We start from the raw sequence: 8746 nt of genomic DNA, 5'->3' as shown, positions 1-8746 counted from the left end.
AAAAAAAAAAAAAAAAAAAAAAAAAAAAAAAAAAAAAAAGATTTTCATTAGGGTTTTTTCCCATTTCTATTTCTCTTCTAAGATTGCCTGTCTGTTCACTCATTATGACTATTAAGTTTTTGAACTTTTTTTTTTTTTTTTTGAGACGGAGTTTCGCTCTTGTTACCCAGGCCTGAGTGCAATGGCGCGATCTCGGCTCACCGCAACCTCTGCCTCCTGGGTTCAGGCAATTCTCCTGCCTCAGCTTCCTGAGTAGCTGGGATTACAGGCACACGCCACCATGCCCAGCTGAATTTTTGTATTTTTAGTAGAGATGGGGTTTCACCATGTTGACCAGGATGGTCTCGATCTCTTGACCTCGTGATCCACCCGCCTCGGCCTCCCAAAGTGCTGGGATTACAGGCGTGAGCCACCGCGCCCAGCCGAACTTTTTTTTTTGAGGCAGAGTCTCCCTCTGTCACCCAGGCTGGAGGGCAATGGCGTGATCTCGGCTCACTGCAACCTATGCCTCCCAGATTCAAGCAATTCTCCCGCCTCAGCCTCCTTAGTAGCTGGGACTACAGGTGTGTGCCACCACACCCTGCTAATTTATATATTTTTAGTAGAGACGGTATTTCATTATGTTGGCCAGGCTGGTCTCCAACTCCTGACCTTGTGGTCTGCTCACCTCGGCCTCCCAGAGTGCTAGGTAAATTACAGGCATGAGCCACTGTGCCTGGCCTTTTATTTTTGTTCTTGTTTTGAGACAAGAATCTCACTGTTGCCCAGGCCAGGCTGGAAGTGCAATGGAGTGATTTCAGCTCACTGCAACCTCTACCTCCCCAGTTCAAACGATTCTTCTGCTTCAGCCTTCCAAGTAGCTGGGACTTGTCACGTGCCACCATGCCCAGCTAATATTTTTTTTTGAGACAGTCCCCCTCCCAGGTTCAAGTGATTCTTCTGCCTCCCGAGTAGCTGGGATTATAGGCGCGTGCCACCATGCCTAATTTTTGAATTTTTAGTAGAGATGGGATTTCAGTGTTGGCCAGACTGGTCTCAACCTTCTGACCTCGTGATCCACCTGCCTTGGTCTCCCAAAGTGCTGGGATTACAGGTGTGAGCCATTGCACCTGGCCTGAAACATGTTATTGAAAGAAACACCCAGGCTAGGTACGGTAGTCCCAGCTACTTGGGAGGCAGAGATGAGGGAATCGCTTGAACCCAAGAGACAGAGGTTGCAGTCAGCTGAGATTGTGCCACTGCACTCCAGCTTGGGCAAGAGAGACTCATTTCAAAAAATAAATACATTTTAAAAAGAAAAAAGTTAACTAGTACTAATATGCCACTGTTATAACATAGCAAATTAAAACAATGGCATTACTTCTTCAAAATTAAATTATCTCAACTTGGCATTTTTTTTTCTTTTTTGAGATGGAGTCTTGCTTTGTTACCCGGGCTTCAGTGCAGGGGTGCGATCTCGGCTTACTGCAACCTCCACTTCCCAGGTTCAAGCAATTCTCCTGCCTCAGCCTCCTGAGTAGCTGGGATTACAGGCACATACCACCAGGCCCAGCTAATTTTCTGTATGTTGTATTTTTTTTTTTTAAGTAGCAATGGGGTTTCACCATGTTGGCCAGGCTGGTCTCGAACTCCGGACCTCATGATCCGCCAGCCTCAGCCTCCCAAAGTGCCAAGATTATAGGTGTGAGCCACCGCGCCTGGCCTGAACTTGGCATTTTCTCAGCCTTAGACTTCACAGAACTTACAGTCAACACACAACCCCTATCTCCACTGCCTCCCTCTTCCAGCTCAAGTCTATGTTCTATGAAAAATAAGACATGCAGATGTGGTGGCGCACACCTGTAGTCCCAGCTACTCACAAGGCTGAAGCAGGACTACCTCAGCCCAGGAGGTTGAAGCTGCAGTGAGGGGTGATGGCATCACTGCACTCAGCCTGAGTGAAAGAGTAAGACACTATCTCAAAAAAAAAAAAAAAAAAAAAGAGAAAAATATGTAAGAAAAATAAACTAGAATGAAAACACTGTAACTTCTTAAATAACATATTTAAAGTATCTTCTACATAGTAAGTGTTAATGACGTTAGTTATTGTTCCATAGCTGCTAATTTTTTAGGAACCGCCTAAAAATTTCTGCTGTTTTTAAAATCAACTTTTAAAAATAGGTTGCAATCTCAGTATAGAAAGGCATGATCCGGCTGGGCACAGTGGCTCACGCCTGTAATCCCAACACTTTAGGAAGCCGATGCAGGTAGATCACCTTAGGTCAGGAGTTCAAGACCAGCCTGGACAATAATGATGAAACCCTGTGTCTACTAAAAATACAAAAATTAGCCAGGTATAGTGGAGCGTGCCTATAGTCCCAGCTACTTGGGAGGCTGAGGCAGGAGAATCACTTGAACCTGGAAGGTGGAGGCTGCAGTGAGCCGAAATTGTGCCACTGCACTTCAGCCTGGCCGACAGAGCAAGACTCTGTCTCAAAAAAAAAAAAGAGAGAGAAAAGAGAAAAGAAAGAAGGCATGATCCAAGAGAAAATAGAAGAAATAGGATGGAGCAATACTTTATTTTTAAACACTTTGACAAGGAGGTTTTCCATAAACCTTTCCAGTGGAGAACAGAGAACATGAAAATCGGCCTCCAGATATCAGTAGCTGTGTCTGCTCAGGGCCGAGGCTCCCCCTTGCCCATGTGGTGAGGCGGAGGGGTGTACTTCCCTTCCTTCATCAGTTTTTCCCGTTGCCTCCAGATGGTATCCATACGTCTCATCTGTCAAAGGAAAACAGCAATTAAACTGAGAAAGGAGATATAGGCCAGAAAGTGTGAACTGGAAAAACTGAGATGAATTTTGGTTTCATTTTTAAATTACAGAAAACCTTTCATCTTACAGGGCCTCTGAAATGAAGCCCACATTTAAAAGATTAACGTGAAATCACTTCCCAAGCTTTTAAACAAATTTTTAGTATACATAACCTCTCTGAAAACAACTATTATTAATATATATATAGTAATACAGATATTTGCAAAACCTTAAGAGGCATATTTATGTATACTAAGATCTTTTAAAATATTAAAAGTTTAATCTCAGCACTTTGGGAGGCTGAGGCGGGCAGATCACCCAAGGTCAGGAGTTTGAGACCAGCCTGGCCAACATGGTGAAACCCTGACCCTACTAAAAATACAAAAATTAGCCAGGCATGGTGGTGCACATCTGTAATCCCAGCTACTCAGGAGGCTGAGGCAGGAGAATCCCTTGAACTTGGGAGGCAGAGATTGCAGTAAGCCAAGATTGCATCACTGCACTCAAGCCTGGGTGACAGAGCAAGACTTTGTCTCTAAATAAATAAATAAATAAATAAATAAAGTTAAGACAACCTCAGCACTTACATATTCTAGACCTCTCTATGTGAAAGTGGTACTGCTGCTGGTAACTATGCAATGGATATGAATGAAGCAGAAATAGCCAATATGAGATTTCTTTTTCCCATATGGAAGTAAAGGCCTGATTCTTACTCAGCCACTAGTCACCGCTGAGTCCTGAATTCTGTCTCTTCTCCTCAGATAGAGCATTGGTTGCTTCCCAACAAACCAAAGTTATGTTACACAAGTGTGTCAAAGCCACAACAAAGGACTGGTCCCCGGATTCTGTGACACAGAAAATTTACTAATCCTGATCACATTATTCCTCTGCTCAATATTCCTCAACCCTCCAATGGCTTTCTATCTTACTGAGGCAAAAAGATGAATCCTTATAATGTCTTACAAGGCCTACTCCTGTGACTTCATCTCTTAGTATTCCCCTAGCTCCCTCCAGTCAGCTCAGGGACCTTTGCACTTGCTGTTTCCTCTGCATGGAACTTTCTTCCCTCATATCCATGTGGCTCACTTTCTTTATGTCTCTGCTCCATCTTCTTTTGCTAAACTCTTCTCTAACTACCCTATTTAAAGTAGCATCCATTAGCTCCGGCCCATAGCACTTTCTATCCTTTTCCTGTTTATTCTCACTGTACTTATTATCACCTTATTTTAACTTGTTAATTTTCTGCCCTTCCTCCCACTATAACAAAAGATCCACTAAGTCAGATTTTTTTTTTTTTTGCTGCTTTGCTTACTGTATTCCTAGCACATAGTCTAGTTCCTGACTTTTTAACAAATGACTAACTTTTCACAAAGACATGAAGAATTAGTATATTCAGTTAAACATCTCATTAACCTTAAAGAAGTAGGATTGATGTAACTTCAGTAAAAAAAACCCTGATATAAACATTAACCATTTTTAAAAGGCTACCTTCTTACCATTTATCTTAGAGTCTCCCAACACAAGACTAGTCATGGGTGAACTATGATAACACCATATGTCAAATCTTCTTCTGACCTAAAAGCAGTTACTTTGGATAAAAGCATAGGTTTTGGAGCCAGCCTTGCCAGGATAAACCAGCGATTTAAGTTCAGGTAACAATGTCTTTAACTTTTCCATGCCTTAAATTTTTGTATGTTTGGTTTTTGAGGCAGAGTTTTGCTCTTTTTGCCCAGGCTGCAGTGCAGTGGTGCAATCTTGGCTCACTGCAACCTCTGCCTCTTGGATTCAAGCAATTCTCCTGCCTCAGCCTCCTGAGTAGCTGGGATTACAGGCACCTGCCACCATACCCAGCTAATTTTTTGTATTTTTAGTAGAGATGGGGTTTCACCACGTTAGTCAGGCTGGTCTTGAACTCCTGACCTCAGGTAATCCACGTGCCTTGACCTCCCAAAGTTAAATTTTTCATTGTATAGTGGGGAAACTGACAGTAACTCATCTCATAGAATTGTTGTGAGAAATAAATGCATCATAATATGCCAAGAATTTACAATAGCACTTGATTCTAATTCTCTGACTCACTAGGTTCTTCACTACAGGGAGGTATCTAGTCACTTAAGATGACCCTGAAAATGGTAACTTACCTATTCAAAAAAATCACAGTATTAGGAAGTGACCTTAGAGCAGCAATTCTTTTTTTTTTCTCTCTTGAGACAGAGTTTCACCGTTGTCACCCAGGCTGGAGTGCAGTGGCATGATCTCAGCTTGCTGCAACCTCCACCTCCTGGGTTCAAACAATTCTCCTGCCTCAGCCTCCTGAGTAGCTGGGATTACAGGGGCAAGCCACCACGCCCAGCTAATTTTTGTATTTTTAGGAGAGATGAGGTTTCACCATGTTGATCAAACTGGTCTCAAACTCTTGACCTTGTGATCCACTCATCTCGGCCTCCCAAAGTGCTGAGACTACCCAGCAAGAACAATTCTTTAATTGTTCCAGATAAGGAAATCAAGACTAAGAAGGAAAGTGATTTGCTCAAAGTCACAAAACTAGTGGTGGTCTGCTGGATGTGGTGGCTCATTTCTGTAATCCCAGCACTTTGGGGAGCCGAGGCAAGAGGATCGTTTGAGGCCAGGAGTTCAAGATCAGCACTGACAACACAGCAAGATCTTGTCTCTACAAAAATTTTTAAAAGCTCCACATGGTGGCATGCACTTGTAGTCCTAGCCAGCTACTTGGGAGGATGAGGCAGGGGGATGAGCTGAGACTAGGAGTCTGAGGGTGCAGTGAACTATAATCATGCCACTGCACTCCAGCCTGGGTGATAGAAAAAGACACTGTCTCAAAAACAACACTAACAGGCTGGGTGTGGTGGCTCACACCTGTAATCCCGGCACTTTGGGAGGCCAATGTGGTATCACTTCAGCCCTGGAGTTTGAGACCAGAGTGGGCAACACAGGGAGATCCCAGTCCTATTTTATATAAATCAAATCAAAATTAGGGCCGGGTGGTTTCTCACACCTGTAATCCCAGCATTTTGGGAAGCCAAGGCAGACAGATCACCTAAGTTCAGGAGCTGGAGATCAGCCTGGGCAACATGGTGAAACCCTGTCTCTACTAAAATACAAAAAAATTATCTGGGTGTGGTGGTGTGCTCCTGTAGTCCCAGCTACTTGATAGGCTGAAGTGGAATCACCTGAGCCCAAGAGGTTGTAGCTATAGTGAGTTCCTACCTGGGTGACAGGAGTGAGATGCTGTCTCAAAACATAAGTTAAAATTAACCAGCCGGGTGCAGCAGCTCATGCCTGTAATCCCAGCAGTTTGGGAAGTCAAGGTGGGTGGATCATGAGGTAAGGAGTTTGAGACTAGCCTGGCCAACATGGTGAAACCCCATCTCTACTAAAAATAGAAAAATTAAGGCCAGGCCCAGTGGCTCACGAGGTCAAGAGATCGAGACCATCCTGGTCAACATGGTAAAACCCCGTCTCTACTAAAAATACAAAAAATCAGCTGGGCATGGTGGCGCGTGCCTGTAATCCCAGCTACTCAGGAGGCTGAGGCAGAAGAATTGCCTGAACCCAGGAGGCGGAGGTTGCGGTGAGCCGAGATCACGCCATTGCACTCCAGCCTGGGTAACAAGAGCGAAACTCCGTCTCAAAAAAAAACAAAAAAAAAAAAAAAAAAGAAAAATTAGCCGGGCATGGTGGCAGGCTGATTGCTTGAACCCGGGAGGCAGAGGCCATCTCAAAAATAAATAAATAAATTAAATAACCAACCAAGAACAAATGAATGCTGGCAGAAAAACAGCATCAGAACCTGACTCTGCTAACTCCCAATCCAATGTTCTTTCCATCTTACTACAGTGCCCCTTGTTGGTATCAATTTATTCAAATCTTTTTTTTTTTTTTTTTTTTAAATGAGACTGAGTCTCACTCTGTTGCCCAGGCTTGAATGCAGTGGCGCAATCTCAGCTCACTGCAATGTCTGCCTCTCAGGTTCAGGCAATTCTCAAGTGAATCTCCTGACTCAGCCTCCAAGTAGATGAGATTACAGGCATTTGCCACTATGCCCCGCTAATTTTTATAATTTTAAGTAGAGACAGGGTTTCGCCATGTTGGTCAAGCTAGTCTTAAACTCCTGACTAGCTCAGGTGATCCGCCCGCCTCAGCCTCCCAAAGTGCTGGGATTACAGGCATGAGCCACTGCACCTGGCCTCAAATTAGGTGAAATCCTAATCTCAGCAACAAATAACTGAAGACCAGAAGAAGGTAACATGTGTTGTGAACCAAATGGCTGAAAGATGGCCAACTATGACCCATTGTCCCTCAGTATTACTAAAATACGGCCAGGCATGATGGCTCATGCTTGTAATCCCAGCACTCTGGGAGGCTGAGGCAAGAGGATCACAAGGTCAGGAGTTCAAGACCAGCCTGATCAACATGGTGAAACCCCGTCTCTACTAAAAATACAAAAATTAGCTGGATGTGGTGGTGCACACCTGTAATCCTAGCTACTTGAGAGGCTGAGTCAGGAGAATTGCTTGAACCTGGGAGGTGGAGGTTGCAGTGGGCTGAGACTGTGCCACTGCACTCCAGCCTGGGTGACTAGAGTGAGACTCTTAAAAAAAAAAAAAAAAAAAACCTGGCTGGGCGTGGTGGCTGACACCTGTAATCCTAGCACTTTTGGGAGGCCGAGGCGGGTGGATCACCTGAGGTCAGGAGTTCGAGCCCAGCCTGGCCAACTTGGTGAAACCCCATCTCTATTAAAAAAAAAACCCAAAACCTAAAATATTACTTACCTCATGATCAATATTCCTGCAGAGATCGATACAAAATTATTTCCTGACACTCCCTTATTCCAAGTGTGGCTTCCCTTTATCCAAATGCTAACAGCAGATGTTGAGAGAAAAAATTTTAAAGCTTTGATCCAGGTCACTGTGCTATCGTTTCTATTTGTTATATCTAGAACACAGAAATAGGCAAAACAACAGCCCCCACCCAGAGATTTCTTTCCTAAGAAAGAGCAGGCCCCTATATATTCTGTAACTCATTTTTCTTTTTTTTTGACAGTCTTGCTCTGTTGCCCAGGCTGGAGTGCAGTGGCATGATCTCAGCTCACTGCAACCTCCGCCTCATGGGTTCAAGCAATTCTTCTGCCTCAGCTTCCCAAGTAGCTGGGAGTACAAGTGCACAATACCACGCCTGGCTAAATTTTGTATTTTTAGTAGAGACGGGGTTTTACCATATTGGCCAGGCTGGTCTCAAACTCCTGACCTCATGATCCGCCCACCTTGGCCTCCTAAAGTGCTGGGGTGACAGGTGTCAGCCACTGCACCCAGTCAACTCATTCAACTTTTGAGGAGGTGGATGCTATGCTATTAACATCCCCTTTCCTCTGCATTGTCAGTCAGGCTCGTGTACATCAATCTCATTAACACCTCCATCTTCTTCAGAGTAGAACGAATCCAGAGATGTTGAATGTAATAGATTTGCAGGTTAAACCTCTTGTCCAATGAAGATTCAATGGATTCGAAATACTTTTACCCAAAGATTTTCAAGGATCAACATCTAAAGCTAGTTGATATTCTCAAAAAAAGGGGAATACACACACATGCAATTTCTAACCTATGGCTACAGCAGGGTAAAATACTAAGGATAATTTGGAAGAGGAAGAATGCTGAGGAACAATGTGCCATCCTCATATGTGAGGGCATTTAACTTCCTCATCAAGGTACCAAAGTAGGAAAGCTTCAAGCGATTCTCCTGCCTCAGCCTGGTGAAAGGTATTTCACCAGAAAAGCTTTGCCAATTCACACTGGGCAAGCCACTGCCCAATGACCCACTAAAAACGCTTCAGAATAGCCCCAAAGAAACAAGAAAGTAATTCAGCTCCCACCTCCATCACTTCCTTACCGTTTTTGTTCGACGTATACACTCTATGAAATCATCATGTTCTATCT

At 43.9% G+C, this 8746-nt stretch overlaps 1 long non-coding RNA gene across 2 annotated transcripts; it reads right to left on the bottom strand.

The window, feature by feature from the left end:
- Positions 1-2525: 2525 nt before the first annotated feature.
- Positions 2526-8746, bottom strand: LOC116529329. Of its 2 annotated transcripts, none has more exons than XR_004259463.1 (2): positions 8683-8746; positions 2526-2761 (listed from the first exon to the last, which is right to left on the bottom strand). It is a non-coding gene; the product is annotated as an uncharacterized LOC116529329 (long non-coding RNA). The 2 variants fall into 2 exon arrangements; XR_004259462.1 differs by having other exon boundaries at positions 8700-8746.

The sequence above is a fragment of the Sapajus apella genome, unplaced genomic scaffold (assembly GCF_009761245.1).
Source record: "Sapajus apella isolate SASKATOON/1434 unplaced genomic scaffold, GSC_monkey_1.0 scaffold62, whole genome shotgun sequence".
NCBI lineage: Eukaryota > Metazoa > Chordata > Mammalia > Primates > Cebidae > Sapajus > Sapajus apella.
This window is presented reverse-complemented; position numbering and strand designations above follow the sequence as displayed.